General features: G+C 43.2%; 1 long non-coding RNA gene across 1 annotated transcript; it reads left to right on the top strand.

The window, feature by feature from the left end:
• The first annotated feature begins 3,393 nt into the window (after positions 1-3,393).
• On the top strand, positions 3,394-17,855 carry LOC131506092 (uncharacterized). The gene is made up of 3 exons (XR_009258729.1): positions 3,394-3,557; positions 5,929-6,122; positions 17,780-17,855. It is a non-coding gene; the product is annotated as an uncharacterized LOC131506092 (long non-coding RNA).
• The last annotated feature ends 4,399 nt before the right edge of the window (positions 17,856-22,254 follow it).

Below are 22,254 nucleotides of genomic sequence, written 5' to 3'. Positions count from 1 at the left end.
TTCATATGTGGAATTTAAGAAACAAAACAAAAGAGCAAAGAGAGAAAGAGAGAGAGACAAATCAAGAAACAGGCTCTCAACTACAGAGAACAACCTGATGGTTACCAGAGGCAGGGTAGGTTGGTGGAGGGGGATGGGTGAAATAGGTGATGGAGATTAAGGAGTGCACCTGTGATGAGCAATGGGCATTGTAGGGAAGTGTTGAATCACTATATTGTACACCTGAAACTAATACAACATTGTATGTTAACTGGGATTTAAATTACTTTAGAAATAAAAAAGAATTAAAAAAAAGAATTTGTTCCCTATACTTTTGGTTTCCATGTTATACCATTTCTCACCATTACCACTTCATTAGAAAGTTAACTTTGGCAGCGGTAGGAGGGCTGGCTTGATCCTGTGATAGGAGACATTTCAGACGGAGACAAGCTTGGTAATGATGAGTGGCAAAGTTCTGACAGAGTGACAGCAGTGGGAAAGGAGATGGGATGGGTTTGACCAATATCACTGAACTAAGGGGACAAGTGAATTTGGCAATTCACTCATGTAAGAGTCAGATGGAAGGAGGAGGAAGAAAGGCAAGTCAATGAACAAATCCTGAATAAAGTTCATGCCATTTACCTACATAGGTCTTTGTTGGGGAAAAGCTACAAATACACTTGCACTTAGCATGGCAGACATAGAACCATTTGCCATGGGTTAAGGAAGGCTGGGCTTTTTAAGTTGCAAGAATGCAGATAATGTGAAATCTAAGTTTATATAGTCCAATTCCCTAGAAGTCCTGAAATTATTTCCAGACCATGGTTCCAGCCTCCCTCTCTGTTTCTCTGTAGCTCAGCCCACTCTTCTTATATTCTTTTTCTCTTGAAAAAAGTTTAAGTTTATTTACTTTTGAGAGAGAGAGAGAGAGAGAGAGTAGGGGAGGAACAGAGAGAGAGGGAGGCACAGAATCCAAAGCAGGCTTCAGGGTCTGAGCTGTCAACACAGAGCCCAATGTGGGGCTCGAACCCGCAAGCTGTGAGACCATGACCTGAGCTGAAGTCAGATGCTTAACCAACTGAGCCACCCAGGCGCCCCTATATTCTTTTTCTCTTACTCGTTTTAAATTTTTAAAAGTTCAGGAATTTCTTTTTCTGGCCTCAGCAAGGCTAACCCATGCCCAGTGTCCAGTACCAACAGACTTGTCAACAACAGTTCCTTTTCCAAGAGGGATTCGGATGCCAGGTATTAAAATGACACATTTGTTACTCCATTATAGAACATATGGTCTTTCATTATATCATAAATTAGGCTCTAGAAAGGTCCACCCTGAAGTCTGAGGTCCTCAAGTATGAACTGTTCTGTTCATTCACATGGGTTGACATTAGCATGGGTTGACAATCACTTTGGGGGCTTATAGAAACTCAGGGTTCTAGGCTTCATGTCTCAAGATTGCTTTTTAGTAGGTTTGGAGTAGGGCCAAGAAATCCCCCTTTCTGGCCCTGTCCCAGATGGTTTGGAGGAAGGTGGTTCTGACCTCACTCTGAGAAGCAATGCTGCAGTGGGTGATGGATGTGCTATTCCACCCCACCCCCCAGGGAAGCAAGTCCTCTCCCCACCTGAGAGTAACTGGCCCCTGATACACACCTGACACACTCACTTCATTCTCCCAACAACCCTTTGTGATAGGTACTATTATTATTCCCATTTCACAGGTGAGAAAACCAAGGCTCAGAATGATCCACTTGCTCCAGTTTTCACAACTAATACTCAACCATGAATTGATACACTTATTCATTTACACACCACCATATGGGAGACCTTATTCTAGGTGCCAATAGGTAGCAGAGCAAGGGTGTGAACTCACAACTTTAAGGCCATGTTCCTCACCACAACGACATAATGTCTTCCTAAAACGTTGTTAAGACAGCATCATAGACCATGAGGCTGTATAATAGGCAGAGAAGATGCAGGAAGGAAGAGGTTCCATCACACCAGGCTGGTGCCCGCATCCCAGAGTGTGCAGGTGGGGCCTGTTGACCTACAGCGGCATCCTGCAGGTGTGGAGGCATGAGGAGGGGTCACTCCCACTAAGAACGGCATAGGCAACACCTGGAGTGGTGGGAATGACTCCAGCCAGAGTTGGGAGTGCTGGGATTGGAGGAGGGAGAGGAGCTAATGTTCAAATCCATCTACCTTCCCAACTCCTCTTTCTCTTCCCTCTTCTCTTCCTCCTTCCCAAAGCCTCTCTGCCTCCCTCCATTTCATCTCTCTTCTTCTTCAGTGCCTCTTCTCTTTCCCACTTCTCTCGGCCTTCTCTGCCTCTTTTGCTAGCTGCCATGGGAGGTCTGGGTTGTTGTGAACATAGCTGCACCCCCCTGAGGCTTCCCCTCCCCTGCGAGGGCTCTGTAGGCCCTTCACGGGGTCAGTCCCACCCCTGGGTCCTAGGACTAGTCATGACAGAATGCAGTATTGCTTGGTCTACCCTCACCTGAACTCCACTTGTGTTTGAGGGACCATGCAGGGGGCTACAAGAGTCTGGGGGGAGATGGGGTCTCTGCCCTCAAGACACTTAGGGACACAAAGCACAGCGGGAGGGGAAAAGACATAGTGGAAAGTAGGAAATTGTAATGAGAGAGGTACAAAGGGATTCCACCCACATATCTTCTTAATCTGCTGCCTTTCTGCATTCTTAGAACCACTGCCTTGGTCCGTTGTTCACCTGGATCCTTATTCACTTGGTTTACTGCAGTGGCCTCCTTTAGATCTTTAGAGTACATCAGTATTACCTGGATGGCTTGCTAAAACTTGGAGGGCTGGGCTCCATCGCAGAATATCTGATTCATCAGGTCTGGGAAGTGGTATTTCTAGCAAGTTCTGTGGTGCTCTCAGTGAGTACCACACTTAGAAAATCACTGTTCTCACTGATCTTTGCTCTCACCCTTCAAGTCATTCAATTACAAGTATGAGTTGTTGTTTTTTAAGAGAAATCTGCTGCTATTTCTCTCCTGAAAATCAGTTAGCATTTTTACCTTTGTTTTGAGGGCCAGGGAAGTCCTCACATTTAGCCGATCTGCTCTCTGCTGCCTCTTAGGCTTTGCTCGTGTTGTTCTCTCTCCCTGGGATGCCCTTTCCCCTCTGTCTGGCTAGCTCCCAGGAGTCTTCAAGATGCCCTTTGGCTCCACATCCCTAGAGACACTTCCTGCTCTCCCTGTCACCCATGCACCCCGGGCAACCACTGCCTGCAGGGGTTCATTGATTACCGTGCTGGCATATCTTCCTTGCCTTTCTGTTCTGCCTCCCCCACACTAGGCTTTCAGCCCAGTATAGACAGGGAGGAGCCCAAAACCATGTCTTGAAGTGAGTGCTTCAGGCGTGTGCCTGGATTACCCCTTTCTGTCCCATTTTTTCCTCTAGGCTCCCACACCGCATGTATTCTTGGGTTAATCTGCTTATTCGTGGCTCCAGGTGTTGATAACTTACACAACTGGGTAGGTACTGTCCTCCTGAAGTATCAGCCTCGAGCCATTTGTGGTCCCGTCTCACCAAGACACTAGCATCTGAGCCCCAGCCATCGGGTGAGTTCCCCTTCTGGCCTCCTGTTTACTCTCACCTGCCTGGCACTGCAGGCCCCTTCTAGAAGGTGCCGTGGCAGATGTCTTAGAGTGTGCCCTCGTGCTTCTGATGTGGCAACATTTTTGAAAGCAGAGTGTTTGAGCCTAGTGAGGCCTCTCTCTCCATCCAGGTGATCTCAGCCCCGTGGCCCCTTTTGAGAATGAGAATTTCAGCGAAAAAGGGGTGGGGGGAGGGGCGGTCGGAGAGGTGAGCTGCATATGTAAAAAAAAAAAAAAAAAAAAAAGGCAAATATTTTTTCCTTACCATTTTCAGCAGCACAACAGCAGCAGGCACTAGTTTAAACTCTCGGATAATTCAATCTTAATTATATGGTATGCAGAGCACTAATAAGTTTACAAAGCTGCCAGCAACACTAAACACACATGTCGTCGAAAATGGTACCCTTTTCCTTGCTTATTGTAGGACCGTGAATTCGGTAATTGTCAGCAATTAAGAGGGAGTGACCAAACGGTGATTCAGAGGAATCCTCCAGAGACACTGACATCAGTGAAAGTAATAAGTCTGGCCTGGTGGGCGAGGGGCATCTGGAGGCTGGGGAGGTGTCCTGGAACCCCAAACTGTGGGATTGATCTATCACAGCCGAATGTGATAGAGAAAAGTATGCTGGGAGAGCCAAAATATTACTCATTCCTACCACAAATGGAGACCAAGAGGCTCAGCCATGGCTTTGCAAAGAACACTGTGGCAAATGCGAGCTTCTGCTCCCAACTCCTCGCTCCGTGTGGGATAGGTTTGGGCTTGAGATCCAAAAGTCTGTACCCTTCAAACTTGAGTCTGCCACTCACCAGCTGAATGCCATTTTGCAAGTTACGGGGGTGACCCTGGGCTTGTTCCCTGTAAAACAGCTGCCTTGTGGGAGTCATGTCAGAAAAGACACAGCACACGTGCAAACTCAAGCAGACGTGCTGGCATGCAATGTATGCAATTTATATTCATGCCTTTCCTTCCCTGCCTCCTTTCTTCAGAAAGGGATAAAACATTTTTATTAAGGTCATCTATGACTGGTACATTTCCCAGCCTCTGTAAGGTATTACATCAAAATTTGGAACAAATAATCGGTAAATAGTGTTTCTTACTAAATCAAGAAACTAAAGCACAGAGACGCCAAGTAACTTGGCAAAAGCACACAGCAAGTAGATGGTAAACTAGCCTTTAGTCCTAATAGGGAGCCCAAATTCAGTACAACTAAATTCAGTATGATAGAACCAAACTACAGCATGCAATTCTGTTCCTTGATCTTTATTCTGAAGTTGCAATATTTTACAATAATGTTTATTTCAAAGAGGATGGGGGGGGGAGAGAAAACACCCAGAAAAGCTGAAGGAGTGTGAATGCCTGATTACAGACTTCTTTGGATAAAATAGAAACTTTGCCTCTGTGGTATGTGTGTTTAGGCAGATTAAATTCATGTTTGATTACAAACCCCAGGATAGAAGCAAAATAAATATGTTCACGAAGACTAGGAATTCCCAAAGGGAGGAAAAAAAAAAAAAATCATCAGTTAATACTCTGAAGGGGACTGTCTCTAAGAGAGTCTAGATAGATGTCACCATAGCATCCCTGTGCGCAGAGACCCTCTGTGGGTGGCTCCCCATTTTCCCAGAATATCCACACTTCCAAGCATGGTGCTCATGACCCTCCTGTTCTGTCTGAATCCAACATATTTTCCAGCCTCATCTCTCCAGCCTTCCTGTCCTGCGCCCTTGCCTCAACCACACAGCAGAGGGCTTACTTGTTCTGAGCACCTTCTGAGCTTTACTGGCTGAGGGCCCTCATGCCACCCCCCCCCTCCCCATCCCATCCTTTACCTGTTAGGAAATACTTAATTAATCTTTAATGTCTTTAGTCTTTAAATGAAATGGAGAAATCCCTTCCAAGTCCTTTCCCAGTGCCTCAACAGGAAATGATTGCTTCCTCTGCAGTCCCCAAGTGCTTGGTAGTTTTTGTTTTTTTGTCCCATCCATCTGAATCTGCCTCCTTTTTAAAATGACATTTATTTCTGAATGTCTCTGACCTCCTCCCTGAATCTGTAAATACCCTCTTGGTCCCCCACCCACGGTGCCGTGCAAATAATAAGTATCAAAAGATATTAATTGATGAAAACAAGTTAGAAGTCCCAAGACAGAGGCCCCCGTGAATCAGGTGTGGGACAGTCATTCGGTGGGGTTTTATGCACCATTAATAACGTGACATGTGCATTTAAAGGAAATAGAAGCATAGCTATTGACATTTACATGTCTACTACACTGGCATGACCACAGCCACTCACAGTACATTCCATCTGTTTTCGTGCATCTCCCTGTCCCCTCGCAGCGAGTTAGATGTGGCCATGTGAGTATGTGGCCAGTGGAATGTGACCACAAGCGACTCTACTAAAGCAACGAAAAGCCGGTGCATGACGCTCCAGGCTTTCTTCTGCCGTATTGGCCAAGACAGCCCTGGGATCCACAAAGTGCAGTCACAACACGGCAGTGCCTCCATCACCCGGGTGACCACATGGAGCGGAGGTATGATTGATATGCTTCCAAGGCGAGAGCTAAACCCTTCATGTGTTAAGCCACTGCGATTCTGGTGAGCGAGACAAAAAGCAGGGATGTGACCGTCTGCTTCATAGGCTGTGGTGACAATGAAATGATATTATATTACTTGACCCAGCACTTGGCATAAAGGGGGCACTTGGAAATGCTCGTTCCTATCCCCCCTTCTATTCTGCCATGTAGTGAACCTTCAACTATCCATTAGTGAATCCATGCACTTAGCAGAGTAGATGTGATGGAGGATTCAGAAAAAGCCCAGAACATGCGGTGTTGCACTTGCTCTAAGTGTGGCCCAGATGTGTTGTCATGGGGGAGATTCTAGGAGAAGCAGTGTGAAGGCTCTGGGCCTCCAGCCTGGATGAGGAAATGGGGAGTCTTGGGGCGCCTGTGTGGTTCAGTAGGTTAAGCGACCAACTCTTGGTTTCGGCTCAGGTCAAGATCTCACGGTTCGTAGGATAGAGCCCCGTGTTGGGGATTCTGTCTCTCCCTCTCTCTGCCCCTCCCTCTCTCATGCTCTCTCTCTCTCAAAATAAATAAATAAACTTATAAAAAAACAAATGGGGAGCCTAGGGATGCCCCGGGTTTGGTGCTCGGACTTCTGACTTGTTTGCACTCCCTTATAGAATGGAAGCAATTTATCCTTGCCCGGGTGGGACAGGAGGGTGAGGGAGACGGAATGGTTTCTGGATGTCTGCCACGATGGTGAGGGCAGAATTCTAGAGGGCTGTGTATGAGGATAAAAGGTTGTGGAAAGGGGTGAGGCTCAGGAGGCTGCCAGAGAAAGGGAAGTGTCACGTCTAATCCTATTTGTCCTATGGGAGTTTTCCAAAGCCAGACAAAGGACATCGTATCTAATGCCTGGTCTCACACACAGATGTCTGGGGCAGTCTTTATGTTCTTTTTAAACTCTGCACACACTTGGCTGCACAGATTTTAAGAAGGACAAATGTTGTTTTAATAGTGTTAATGGGGGGCGATGGGCAAATCATAATCTTATAACCAAAATGGTTCACTTGTTTGTGTCAGCTATTGAAAGGAAAGACTCTTTGGTAGGTAGAGAAGAAAAGGATTTGAAATCGCTTGCCACCCACCTCCTCCACAGGAATGCTGTGTGCATTAATGAGGGAATGTATTAGCGCTGTGAACGCCCTGGAAAGAAGTCGCTTTGCCGATTCCAAATATTATTGTGACTTGCTTAAGGCAGAGCTGAAGGAACGATGGGAGTGGGAGGTTGGCTACTGCATGTGGTGTTTTTCTTTCGGGGCTCCTAAGTTGCTTCAGAGGCAGAACGGTTGCTGAGAAAGCCCCCAAGGAGAATGGAGCACACATTCTGGATTCTTATTCCCACAAGGCACTTGCCTTTCTGAGAGACCCTGCTCTGTGTCTGGTGCCTTGCTGTGGCTTCACATGGCTTCCACTGCGAACTTTTCAACTTAGTTTTGGACGAACACATAAAGAACTTGCAAATAGCTTAAAGATTGTTGGAAACATGGAATGAAACAAACACCATAAGAATAATGATGAAATGAGGGGCGCCTGGGTGGCTCAGTCAGTTAAGTGTCCAACTTGGGCTCAGGTCATGATCTCATGGTTCTTGGGTTTGAGCCCCATGTTGGGTTCTGTGCTGACAGCTCAGAGCCTGGAGCCTGCTTCAGATGCTGTGTCTCCCTGTCACTCTGTCCCTAACCTCCCCCCCCCCACAAAAAAAACCCAAATAAACAAACAAACAAAAAAGAATAATGATGAAATCAAGGTAGAGCATAAACATTTTGTATCCTTCTTCCTGCAAAATGGCTTAAGATGCTTCCATGTTAAGGATTTCATTGGTATAGAGCTGTGTGCAGACCATTGCAGTGAAGTTAGTTGGCAGAAAATAATAACGGTAATAACTGTCTGGCATTTAGAAACCAGCTTAGAACCCACAGAGCACATTCCATGCACTGTATCTTCTGTGGTCCTCCAGCACTGAATTCAGATAGGCAGGGAAGAGTTACGGTGATTGTCTCCGTTTCATAGGTAGGAGCACTGAGGCTCCCCCAGGTGAAAGGTCTGAGAAAAATAGCGGGGCAAGTCTTCTGGTTTCATATCTCTGTTTGTTCCACTGGACAAAAAAGAAACATACCAAAATAAAAAGTAAAATACACTAAGAAAAGTAACAAGATGCATACTCAGTGACAAAAAAACAAAAACAAAAACAAAACAAAAAAAACTGGTAACAATGTTAGAAGTAGTAAGGAAGGTTTTACATAAGCTTAAGCAGTGATTTTTTTTTTTTTTTTTTTTTTTTAGTTTACTTATTTTGAGGGGGAGGGGCACGGACAGGAGAAAGGCAGGGAGAGAGGGAGAGAGAGAATCCCAAGCAGGCTCCGCACTGTCAGCACAGAGCCCAATGCAGGGGCTCTACCTCATGAACCGTGAGATCGTGACCTGAGCCGAAATCAAGAGTCAGGTGCTTAACTGACTGACTGAGCCACCTAGGCGCCCCAAGCAGTGATTTTTTTTTTTAATTTTTTTTTTTAACGTTTATTTATTTTTGAGACAGGGAGAGACAGAGCATGAACAGGGGAGGGTCAGAGAGAAGGAGACACAGAATATGAAGCAGGCTCCAGGCTCTGAGCTATCAGCACAGAGCCCGACGCGGGGCTAGAACTCACGGACCGCAAGATCATGACCTGAGCCGAAGTCGGCCGCCCAACCGACTGAGCCACCCAGGCGCCCCCCAAGCAGTGATTTTTAAACAAATTTTGCATTTTTTTTGTTTTGCTTAAGAAACCCATAGTGTGTCTGGAAGGTGGGGTGGGGCGGATGGGCTAAATAGGTGATGGGCATTAAGGAGGGCACTTGTGATGATCACTGTGTGTTATATGCAAGTCATGAATCACGAAATTCTACTCCTGAAACCAATACTACACTATATGTTAAGGAACTTGAATTTAAATAAAATCTTGTAAAGAAAAAAAAAAAAAGAAACCTGTGAGAGGGAAGGGAAAGCAGCCTTTTTATAGGGGAATAATGGAATATAGAGAGCTGTAGAGGCAGGAGGGAGAATGGTATTTTGTCAATTTGAAGATACAATAAGCTCCGGGCTTGTAGGAAGAGAGGGCTCCTGAATAAGTTAGTGGAAAATGTCAAAGCCCATAATTAGTTTACATTTGACTCAAGAAACAATTGGAAGCCTGTGCTAGTTTCTCAGAAGAGTATGACAGAAGCCAACACTTGCAAGAGATCATTCTTATGGCACACCCAAGCCCTGCAAATGGGGGACACGGCGTGTCATTGGGAGCCATTGCGGAGAAAGGACAGGACTTCGTGACAGAAGGTACTCCAAGGAAGACAGAAAGGAATCATAATTAGTTTTAGAATAGTAGCTGGGGTGGGGGGGGGCGGGTGTATTGGCGGCTGAAAATTGGGGTCACCGAAGAACTCACTGAAATGACAAAAACCTCATCCTCCACATCTATCCTGCTCTCATGCCTACCTCTCAAGATTTCAGATAGATTTTCTAGGGGTTGGGTGTGTCTTGGGAGAACCTCTCCAGCTGATTCTGACAGGGCATAAAAGGATGAAAAATGACCCCAGTAAAGGTCAAGTCTAACACACGCGTAAAATAGTAAACCAGAACTGCGATACGTTGTGTCATGTGGTACGATGGAGATGTATAGAGAAAGCTCTGGAAACTCATGTGAAGGAATAATTCCGTCTACATAGAGGGGAGGGTCACAAAAAGGTACAAAGGAGTTGTTCTCAACCCTGGTTGTACATTTCAAACAACCAATTAAATCAGGGTCTCCGTGAGGGTGGGACCCGGGCACTATTTTTTAAAATCTCCTCAGATGATTCTAGTGCAGCAAGGGTTGAGAATGGCTGTTGGAGATTGAATTTACCCCAGCCTTTGAAGAAAATGTAGACATTTTCCAGGCAGAAAGACAAATGGGACAGACAAGGGCATAGAGACATAGAAGTAGCATGTGTGGAAAATGGGGAAAAGTCGATTGTGGCTAGGACTCTGGGACTCAGGAGGAGACACTGGAAAGGTAGGCTGGGGCTACATTATGAAGATGATGGTAATGGTGAAGAGGAAGAAAAGAACGAGGAGGAAGGTAAGGAGGAGGGGAAGAGGAGGGAGAAGAGGAGAGGGGGCTGGAGGAGGAGCAGGAGGAGGAGAAGGGGAGAGAGAATGACAGCAGCAAGCAGGAGGAGGGAATGAGTGAGAAGGGGATCACCCTGAAAGCATTATGACAGGTGTTTTGCAAGAGTGAAAAGGGAGACCTATGTTTTACAACAATTCTGAAGGATGAGGATGGATAAAAAGAGATGTAAGGACGGGGCGCCTGGGTGTCTCAGTTGGTTAAGCATTTGACTCTCGATTTTGGCTCAGGTCATGAGCTCACGGTTCATGAGATCGAGCCATCGAGGAGCCTGCTTGGGATTCTCCCTCCCTCCCTCACTGCCTCTCCCTCACTCTCTCAAAATAAATAAATAAACTTTAACAAAAAAGAGAGAGATGTAAAGATATCCAACCTTTGGCTCGATTTCTTTGGGCCATGGGGCCCATTTTTGCCTATAGTTGTCATAAAACAACGGTCAGTGAGTCTTTGAAAGTAACATGCTTGATAGTCACAACGATGATTGTCTTAATTCTCCATGAAACACATATTTTTAAAAATGAGAACTGTCAAGGCCCATTTCCCCTCTGACGTGTGAAGTCGTTTCCCTTCTCCCCACTGAAAATTAGAAGTGATTTCAAGATTGTTTCTGCTTCCATGTTAGGAACTTAAGAGCCCAACTCTTTGTAACAATTTCACCCAATGCATACATATCTTACACATTTAAAGGCAGGCATCGTAAAAGTAGTTTTAGACATTGAGGTCCGTCCTTGCCCCATGGGGCACAGGAGCCCAACCTCAGATCCTTGTATCCTTCATTTTCCTTGTCCTGTCCTTTTCTTTCTCTGTCTCCTTTAAGTGGTCTTAATATTAAACTGAAGTTTATTTTAATGGCTCATAGCTCTTACTGAATAATTTTATTTCTGCTTTGAAGTTAAAAAGTCACCCAGGCACCCTTTAAATTAAGGAGTGCCTGGGTGGCTCAGTCAGTTGAGTGTCCAATTCTTGATTTCAGCTCAGGTCACGATCTCACAGTTCATGGGATCGAGCCCCGCATCGGACTCTGCATTGACCTTGCAGAGCCTGCTTGGGATTTTCTCTCTCCCTCTCTGCCCCTCCCCCACTCTAACTTGTGCGCTGTTTCTCAAAATAAATTAATAAACATTTAAAAATGCTTTAAATTGAGTTTACAGATATTTTTGCATATATGTTGATTTTTACATGTATGTTCTTGGGTTGTACTTTTTTCCTTGTCCTCTCTGAGTCCATAGCCTTAAAATAAAGTACACCAATACAAACACCATTTCCAGATGGCAATAAAAGCTTCATGGTAGGATAGGATCGCTGAGGACCTGAGGTTTACAGATGCCTGATCTTATTTTTAGATTCTTTGGACGGATTTCCTTCTTCAAGGCACCTGTCAAGCATTCACTGAATACCCACAGAATACCCACTATAGGCCAGGTCCCTTGTGGGAGAGGGTACAGAGGTGAATAAGTAGTCCTCGATCTCACCTCATCTTCCTAAAAGCTTTAAGATACATGAAGGGGACAAGATTATTTTTACCTAATGAAACTGGAGCCCAGAAGGGTTACGGGCATGGATCAGGTCTAAACAAAAGTGGATCCAAGATGATTCTATCCTTGGAGTGGTGCTCAAATTAAATTCCTACATGATATGACATGTTTCAATAGTACCTGCGTTACTTGAGGAGATGGTGGCAACTGCTAATTTACATCACTACAATGGAAAATCTCACATTTCCATTACATACTATTGTTTTGAGATTCTAACATGTGGACTGAAAAAAAATGAGAAGCCGGTAAAGCAGTTATTTAACATACAGAATGAAATACTTCATCTTTAACTAGTTCCTGTTAGAGAAAGAACAGAATGTCTGAAGAAATCATTTTAATAGTTAACATTTTAAAAATGCTTTAATAAATGGTTTTCCTCAAGCCCCTTTCATAATTACAAACCTTTAAAAAAGTTTTAATTGAGCCTGTGACCATTAAGTTCCAAATGATTCATGCTTCTATTTTTTTTTAATTTTAACTAAGTGTATCAACAACGGTGATAATGATTATGTATTTTCAAGTAACTGTCCTAAAACTTTGAAGTGCCTTGAAAATATTAAACAGTAAATACTAACATCCTAAACTATAAGGAATCTTTTTGGCTTGACCCAGACTAGTGTTTTACACCTTAAAAAATTATTACTGTATCCTTAAGTGATCACATAATTCTTTATATCTCAGTTGACACTGAGCTTCATTAAAAAAAAACAGGGGGGGGGGTTCCTGGGTGGCTCAGGCGGTTGAGCGTCCGACTTTGGCTCAGGTCATGATCTCATGGTCTGTGAGTTCGAGCCCCGCATTGGGGTCTGTGCTGACAGCTCAGCTAGGAGCCTGGACCCTGCTTCAGATTCTGTGTCTCCCTCTCTCTAGGCCCCTCCCCCGCTCATGCTCTCTCTCTCTCTCTCTCTCTCTCTCTCTCTCTCTCTCTGTCAAAAATAAATAAACATTAAAAAAAAAAAGCAACAGCAAAATTTCTGAGGTATTGAATAGATACATAAATCTTTCCCTTTCTACTCACTCTACTCACTTTTCTTCCTCCATGAAATAAGCCTTCCCTTTTCCATTGGATAGTAGAGATGATTCTGGTAACTTCCTTAAATTCATCTAAGTAGCTAAAGTATACTTCATTAACTTCATATTTTACATTTTCTAAGTTGAAAGTTTACCCACAGTGGTACTAAGCACTCTGTCCCATTTCCTACCCAACTCTGACCACTTCTGTTATCTTCCTTTGCCTGCTGGGTATGCTATAAAGATCATGAACCCCTGCAGCCAACTTACAGATGAACCTGAATTAAAACCCCAGCTTCACCATTTACTGACCGTTAAGTTGGGGGAAATTACTTAACTTCTCAGCATCTCAGTTTCCTCCTGGGCAAAATGGGGATAATTTCTTGTCTTCTGGAGGGTGGTAAAAATTAAATAATAATGTATGTTAAACTCCTGGCCCAATGCCTGGTACAGAGGCAGTTCCTAATTGAAGTGAGTTTTCCTGTCCCTGCTTCTAGGAAGAAAATAGAGACAAACAAACATCTTTTTTTTTTTTTTTTTTAAACTCTGGGTACTTGCCTTCCTAGGTCCTCTTTGTTTTAAGCCACAAATCACTTTCACAGGCTCTTCATCTGGAATCAAACATTTTCAAATGTACATGCCATGAGAGTCGGTTCTTATTTATATTCTCTAGAAAAAGAGCACGTATATTACCTGTCGTCTCCTTTGGGAAATGCTAGTTTCACTTCAGAAATCAGAATCCTAGGAGTTTGAAATAAACATTTTTTTTTATTATGACATTTATTGTCAAATTGGTTTCCATACAACACCCAGTGCTCATCCCAACAGGTGCCCTCCTCAATACCCATCACCCACCCACCCCTCCCTCCCATAGAAATAAACATTTAAAAAAATTGTCTGAGTTGCAATTTTAGGCACAATTAAAGTATATTTTATTATTTCTTTTTAATATTAAAAACAATATTAAAGAATAAAAATATTAAAGAATAAAATATTAAACAAAATAAAAATATTAAAGAATAAAAAGAATATTAAAAATGGGTGCTCCTATTCATTGGATAACTAGCCATGGGTATAAAGGATAAAACTGTTTTTTCTGGACTTTTATAGGAGTTTCTGCCCAGTCTCCCCCTTCTCTTGGGAACCCAGCCTTTCCGCGACCCACCACACAATGTTCTTACCTAACTCACTGTGCCCTCCACCCAACCATGACCCATCAATTGGCCTAGGAGAGGGCACCTAGAAGCAGAGACCATGAGTTCTTTCTCTAGGGTTTTTGGCCCCAAGGCAAAAGAGGTCAATAAGCATTTCTCTGGTGGCACAAACTATGAAGCGTGAAACTTGCAAACAGGGGACACATTTCCTACTACCTAGGGAAACCCAGTGCGACAAGTAGACAGGAGAGATAGAAAGTGAGTCTTGGAAGTGTTAAGTGCCAGCCATGCACCCATTTCTGTGTGGGCTTGGAATTCTCTAGCACTTAGCAGACCCTGGGGGGCTGCTTCTCTTTATTCTCAAGATAAAGCATTTTGAGTATGGAAGTGGGAGAGGAAAAAAAGAGGAAGGGAAACTTAAGTCCTCTCTCTTTTGAGAAAGTCCTACTGGAGACAGTTTTAAATCAATCTATTCATACTCAAGCATTTGCAGACTAGAGCCTGCAGTCAACTATTCACGGGGTTTCTTCCTCCTTTTTGCCAACGAATTGGCCCCTACCGTTGATAATATAATCATTTTGGATGAGGATCAGAAGACAAAAAGCATGTGTTTGTGTGTGTGTGTGTGTGGGGGGGGGGGGTGGAGTTCAGAACATTTGGGGCACGGTATTTCAAAATGAAAACAAAACGATAGCTAATAGTTACTGTGTGCCTAAGATGTGCCATGCACTGTCCTTAGAGTTTACATATACCAACCCATTTAATTCTTACAACAACCAAAGTTAAGGTAGTTGTCCTCCACAGAAGATATTGTGGCACAGAGAGACTCAGTAACTTGTCTAAAGTCACACAGGTAGAGTGCAGGGGTAGAATCAGGATTCAAACCCAGGCAGCCTGGCTCCAGAGTCCTTGCTCTTACTGTCCAGCGCACCTGTTTTTTTTACGACTGGATGCAGGGTACGATGCTTCATAGCAATGATTTTTGAGCCCCATGGGATCACTGGACTCCACTTGGGGAGGGAAGGTTTTTCCAGACCTGCTGTCATCCTCTGCCCACGGTGGGTCATGGGCTCAAGTATGGTCCAATCACTATTATCTGGGGCTTGTTGGGGCATTAACTTACTCTCTTGTAAGAAAGGCTGCATTTAGGGAGTTATCAAAAGCACAAGGATTTCCTTACACATAGTAAACGTCAATATATAACTGATGAATGAACAAGTGAGCAACAGCTATTTACAAAAACTGTTTAAGTGTATACCAGGAGTCTAAAACTTAATGGGCTTTTTGTGGGTGGTAAGATTACAGATGATTTTCACTTTGAGTTCTTCAAGTTTTTAACCAAGGATATGTATCTTTTTTTTGGTTTTGTTTTTAAAGTTTATTTATTTATTTTGAGAGAGAGAGTGAGAGAGCACGTGCAAGCAGGGGAGGAGCAGAGAGACAGGAGAAGAGAGCGAATCCCAAGTAGGCTCCATGCTGTCAGTGTGGAGCCCGACTTGGGGCTCAGCCTCATGAATCGTGAGATCATGATCTTAGACAAAATCAAGAGTTGGATGCTTAACCAACTGAGCCACCCGGGCGCCCCATCCCTTTTTTTAAAATCAGAAAAAATGGTATGCTTCAAAAGAGAGATACTCAGATGCAATGATTATCATGTGTTGGTTTTTGTTTCATTTTTGTATTTTATACCCCAAAGTCAAGAAATATTTCTTGGGTCCCCAGTGTAAAGTTTCGTGTAGATACTCAACAAATACTTATCATATTTGTTAATAATATATTTGTTAATAATATATTCTATTTCCATAAGACCCTGTCATTTCTGACTGAAAAAAAATCATACAATCCTAAAATATCTACTGGAATTCTTAAAACACTGGGATTAGACAAAGTACAGATCCTCATGGATACATACTAAGAATGGTGTAACTAAATAGCACTTTGAGATCCTAATTTTTTCTGCATTTTTTGTTTCTTTCAACTCAAGCAGCTGCTTCATAACCTTAGGGAAGGCAGTAGCAGTCAGGGAGTAGAAAGAGTTCACCAGATCTCCGGGCTTTTGTTTCAAAAAGTCAAATTCATCAAGGACGATAAGGTCCGAGGTAAAGGATATCTTCCCCAAACCAGAAAGAAAAATTTCCCATTTGGATGACAGGAGTAAAACCTGGGGGTATTGCAAGAGCAAAGGCCTCTCTGTTATCACCGTGGGGTGCAGGGAGATAGTGGGGGGCTCTTTCATGGTACAAAACATGCTCGGGGATCCTACCCTACAGACCCATTTTTTTAAGTTTATTTATTCATTTTGAGAGAGAGGGAGAGAGAGTGTGTGAGTAGGGCAGGGGCAGAGAGAGAAAGAGAGGGAGAGAATCCCAAGCAGGCTCCACATTGTCAGCACTGAGCCCGAGGCAGGGTTTGAACCTACAAACCATGAGATCATGACCTGAGCCAAAATCAGGAGGCAGATACTTGATAAACTCAGCCACCCAGGCACCCCTGGACCCGTTCTTATTCCCCAACCCAGCCTGAAAGCAGCAGAAAGCAATTGGTCTGAATGGCTCTGGCGTCTCATGGCCAGAGATAAGGCTCTGGCTCTCTGTGTGGAAGACTGGCTGTTGGCAGAAGGAGTTACCCCTGGGTAACTCCTTGGTTGTGATGGGCTGAGTTGTGCTCTCCCGACCCCTGTAAATTCATATGTTGAAACCTAACCCTCAGGACCTCAGTATGTTACTGTATTTGGAGAAGAGGTCTTTGAAGAGGTAATTAAGATAAAATGAGGTCTTTATGGGTGGCCTTTAATCCAATCTCACTGGTGTCCCTAAAAGAAGAAATTAGAACACAGGCACACAAAGAGGGAAATCCTGGGAAGACAAAGGGGGAAGATGGCCATCTAAGAGCCAAGGAGAGAGGTCTTCAGAAGAAACCCACCTTTCTGGTGCCTTAATCTTGGAATTTTAGCCTCCAGAACTGTGAGAAATACATTTTTGTTGTTTAAGCCGCCCAGTCTGGGTCATTTTGTTGTGGAAGCCGGAGCAAACCAATACATGGGCATTGACCCTTAGTGAGACCTCAGAAACTTAGTACACCCCGGAGAGGATCACTCCAAGAGGACTGAGGCTGAAAGTTTGCCAATCTTATAAGATTAGGGCACCCAGGTGCCCCAGCATTGTTTTATTTTCCATTAAACAATTGAATTTCTATTCTATTTCTATTCTAAGCCCTAATCTTATAAGATTGGCAAACTTTCAGCCTCAGTCCTCTTGGAGGACAGATGATTAACTGGCTGGGGCACCTTGGTTGGTCAGTCAGTTAATCATCTGACTTCGGCTCAGGCCATGATCTCACAGCTCGTGAGTTCAATCCCTGCATCAGGCTCTGTGCTGAAGCTCAGAGTCTGGAACCTGCTTCGGATTCTGCATCCTACCCCCCCCCCCCCCCACACACACACACTGCTTGCACTCTCTCTCATAAATAAGTAAACATTAAAAAAATTTTTTTAAACAGAAAAGAAAACAATGCCTTATTTCTTTCACATGTAAATTGGAGCTATATGATTCAAAGTTATTACCCATGCTATTTGGTTTCATGTCGATTTTGCTGCACTGCATTTTGAGGGATCTGTTTTTATTTTTACTATTTGTTATACATTCTTTTTTTAATGTATCTCTCTTAGAACTCATTATTTTATGACCCATTGTGAAGTTGCTTAAAGTCACCTAGTACATTTCTCACTTCTTTATTCTTTCCAGGAAGCTTGGCTATATTGATTTGATTTTTGTGTTTAGGTGTCCAAAATTCCACTATAAAGAAGAAACTTGGAAGGAGGAATTGGAAACCAACCTCCCCCCCCCCCCCCCACCCAATTTGCAGGAAGAACTAACCAGCAATAAACAATGAAAGCAATGGAAAAAGCTTGGACACTTCTGTGATTTTATCAGCAATGGCAAGTGTAATTTAACATAGACAAACTAATAATTAACCAGGGAGGAAAGAGGCCAGCCCAGTGATGTGTCTAGGCAGAAAATCATCTTCTAACACACAGATCAAGAAAAGGATTTAGGGATTATTCTTGAAAAAATCATTAGAACTATCAGTCTAGCGCAGAGTTCTGGGAACAAAAGCAAACACTGTGTTAGCAAAGAGAAAGCACAGAAGCTGGAGGTGCACCTGTTAGCTTGAAAAGAACTTGTTTGATCTAGTCAGGAATATCATCATGTCAACCGTTGTTATGCAAGAAGGTAATAGAAAAATGATAAAAACCGAAGAATGAAATGTATCCACTTATCCAAGAGGGATGCAAATTCAAATGCCTTCAAGGACCAAGCAGGTAGGTAATTGCGTGAGCTGTCATAGTAAGACTTTTGGGAATGGTGGGAATGGGGTCAGAATGGAGGTGTTTAAACTTCTAGATTCACACACACACACACACACACACACACACACACACACACACGCAATGTGGCAGCCCCACAAGATCTGCCTGCCTAATTCACCGCTTTGGTTGCCAGGACGGATCCCTGACTTAGAAAGTTTTGTTTTGTGCCTTTCTTCTGATTCCTCCCAACTCTGAGTGTCCCTGGAGGATAGGCATCCTGCCTGGCATCGAGCATAATACCTTGCCCCATGAAGACTGACTGAAAATGTTGCAACAAAGAAAGAGCTCCAGGCTGTATGGAGCAGAAAAGGCTGCTGCTGATCGCTGGGCCTAGTACTCAGTGGCGGCTGTGTCTCAGGTCGCATGTCTAAAAGAGCTCTCGAGTGGGCCCAAAAGCCCACTCTGTGCTTGACTCAGCCTCCCAGTACCTAATTTCCATGCGGTGCATAAATTATTTCTGTCTCTGTTCTGCATAATGTTGCGTTTTCTCTCTTCTGCCTGCTCCTCTCCTCCCAGATCTTTGTCTTCTGCTCTTCAGCAACATAAAAAGGACTTTTTCAGCTGGTTTTTCCTTTTCTGTCCTCTCCTCCTGGTTGTTTTTGCATCTTACCTTTTCCTTTGTCTCCTCATACCTGTGCTGCAAAAGATGCGAGACCAAAACAATTTCATTGAATTACGTCCTCAGGGAGTATGACATTCTGCTTAGCAGAGTTTATGTTGAACTGACTATGTTAACTCCTTCAAAGAGCACAAGCCTTTTCTGGTAGGTAACAGAAATAGATTAATAATTAAGAAGCACATTACAGTGAGGATAGCATCATGTATACACCTGAAACTACTATAATATTTCATGTCAACTATACTCAAATTAAAAAAAATTAATAATAATAAAAAAGAAGTACTTTAGGCTAGTCTTGATGGTTATTCATACTTATAAATTGTGCGTTGATGTATACGAAAGAACCAATATAACATGTATGTAAATTATAAAGCACAATAAAATGAATACCTGGGAGCCCACCTCTCAAGAACTAGAACATTAAAGGGGCACCTGGCTGGCTCAGTCAGTGGAACATGTGACTCCTGACCTCAGGATCGTGAGTTTGAGGCCCATGTGGGGTGTAGAGATGACCTAAAAATAAATCTAAAAACAAACAAACAATACAACACAACACAAAAAAACAAACAAACAAAAAAACTAGAACATTACAAATACTGATGGGGGCATCTGGGTGGCTCAGTTGGTTGAGCATCTGACTTTTGCCCAGGTCATGATCTTGTGGTTCAAAAGTTTGAGCCCCGCATCGGGTTCTGTGCTGACAGCTCAGAGCCTGGAGTCTGCTTCAGATTCTGTGTCTCTGTCTCTCTCTGTCCCTCCCCAGCTTGCACTCTGTCTCTCTCTCTCTCTCAAAAGTAAATAAAAGCAAAAAAAAAAAAAAACCACAGTTGAAGCTCTGTATTTTACCTGGTGTTTCTTTGATGGCTTCCAATCCTCCCCTCCCTTAAGATCATTATTATGAGCATCAGTTATGACTATATAACACTATGGATGCCCAAATATATAAAATGAGCCAATGTTTTCTCAAAATATAAAATGAAGCTCTGAGTTGTTTCTTGCTTTGGTCACCTCTTTGTTCCAGATGCCACTGCAGTGGCTCAGGCCTGAGAAACTTCACTAGATTGTGGCAATAGCCCCCTCCTGTATCTCTGTGTCTCCATTTTCATCCAAGTTTGAACCAGCAGCTGTTGGATGAAGGGGCAGGCCAGTAGGGCAGCTATGGGTGAGGGAATTCCATCTTTAGGAGGCATGAAAATATTTGAATCAATTAGAAATACAGTGCCAGTTAACTGATTCTCCTTTTTAAAAACAAGACACTAGATAAAATAATGGTTCCTTTTGGCTCTATTTAAAAAAAAAAAAATTCAGGGACACCTGGGTGGATAAGTCGGTTGAGCGTCAGACTTTGGCTCAGGTCATGATCTTGCTCGTGGGTTCAAGACCCACGTCAGGATCTGTGCTAATGGCTCAGAGCCTGCTTCAGATTCTCTGTCTCCCTTATTCTCTGCCCCTCCCCTGTTCACGCTCTGTCTCTCTCAAAATAAATAAACATTAAAATTTTTTAAAAAATCATTACAAGAACTAAGAGAATGGAAGACAACATATAAATCAAATTAAAATGTGTGGTAGAGATTCTAAATGCTACATGATTTTAGAGCAAGAAGGTATTCTCTGTAGGAGTCGTCAAGGACATTTTTGCTGAAGAAGGTGGGATTCGAAACAGGTATGAAAAGAGGAGAGTGATTTGGGGCCATGGCTAGCATGACACCTTCTTAAAAGCTTAGTGCTTTGAATTTTTGAACTGAATGATGGGCAAAGAGAGGAGAAATGACTTTGTGAATGAATAAAATGCAAGCTCAGAAGCACCAATGCAAGAATGAGCTGGATAGATGTGGACAATGCAGACATTTTCATGGTAAGGGTGTGTTCTGGCCAACAGTGAAATTAATTTTGATTATGTAGGTTAGAAGAAGATAATGGAAGATCTGAAAACTAAGGGGTGTAGTTTGGACTTGGTACAGTAGGCAATAGCAAGACCTTACATGTTCTTACAATAGTATTTGAAGTTTATTAGTCTGATAGTACTAAGCAGACTGGATGGGAAAAGAAGAAAATAAAGTCAGAAACATTAGGTAGGAGGCCTCAACTTGGATAAAAATAGTTCCATATTTTTTACACCTCCTTATGATTTAGAAAGCATCCAATAAACCCACAAAAGAAGTACTCACAACTAGCCTTGGAGGAAGCTAGGGGAAATATTAATATTCTTATTCTACATGAAAACTGAGATTCAATCTAGATTTTCCCAAAGTCATAAAGCTGGTAAATGGTGTCATTGGAACTCAGATCTACTTTTTGCTTTTTTAATCTCTAAACCCAGCATTCTGGTCATTAAGAGATAGAGATGAAGGAGAAGATTTCAAATACTGAAAATGAATACTCTATGCAACTTTATAAGGTAAATGAGTCAGTATAATTCACATTATATAGTGGTAAAAATGCTGGCCTGAATATCAGGAAAGTAAATTCTAATCCCTGAGTTCATGTGACCTTAAATAAATGCCTTCTATGCTCAGCTTCCTCTTCCTAATTTGTAACATGGGAGTTGTACACAAAATTCTCTTTATTTGTTTTTTAACATTTATTCATTGTTGAGAGACAAAGTGCAAGCAGGGGAGGGGCAGAGAGAGAGGGAGACACGGAGTCCCAAGCAGGCTCCAGGTTCTGAGTTGTCAGCACAGAGCCCGATTGTGGGGATTGAACACATGAACTCTGAGATCATGACCTGAACCGAAGTCGGATGCTTAACCCAATGAGCCACCCAGGCATCTCCAGAAAATCTCCTTAAATTCGTTCTGGCTCATCGGGCTTGGAGTTTGTGAATGAATCATCAGTTAGCCATCTGGATGACCAAGTGAGGTAGGTATCACAGCAATTAAGAAAATTGGCAAACAGAGTCAATTTGAGGGCCAGGGATGATGAGCTCAGGTTTACATATCAGGAAGGAGTTCGAGCGAGTGGTAGGCAGAATAACAACTCCCTCAATATGGCCATGTCCTAATCCCTGGAATCTGTGAATGTTACTTGACATGGCTGAAGAAATTGAAGATGTAATGAAAATAAGTATGTCGCCGCGTAGATTATTCTGGATTACTTGGGTGGGTCCTTAGAAGGGAAAGAAGAAGGAAGAAGAGTCAGAAAAGATGGGCTCACAAAAGCAGAGGTGAAGCAATTGCTGGCTTTGAAGGTAGAAGAGGAACATGAGCCAAGGAATGTAGGCAGCCTCCAGATCTGGGGAGACGATTCTCTCCTAGAGCCTCCAGAAG

The sequence above is a fragment of the Neofelis nebulosa genome, chromosome 3 (assembly GCF_028018385.1).
Source record: "Neofelis nebulosa isolate mNeoNeb1 chromosome 3, mNeoNeb1.pri, whole genome shotgun sequence".
NCBI lineage: Eukaryota > Metazoa > Chordata > Mammalia > Carnivora > Felidae > Neofelis > Neofelis nebulosa.
This window is presented reverse-complemented; position numbering and strand designations above follow the sequence as displayed.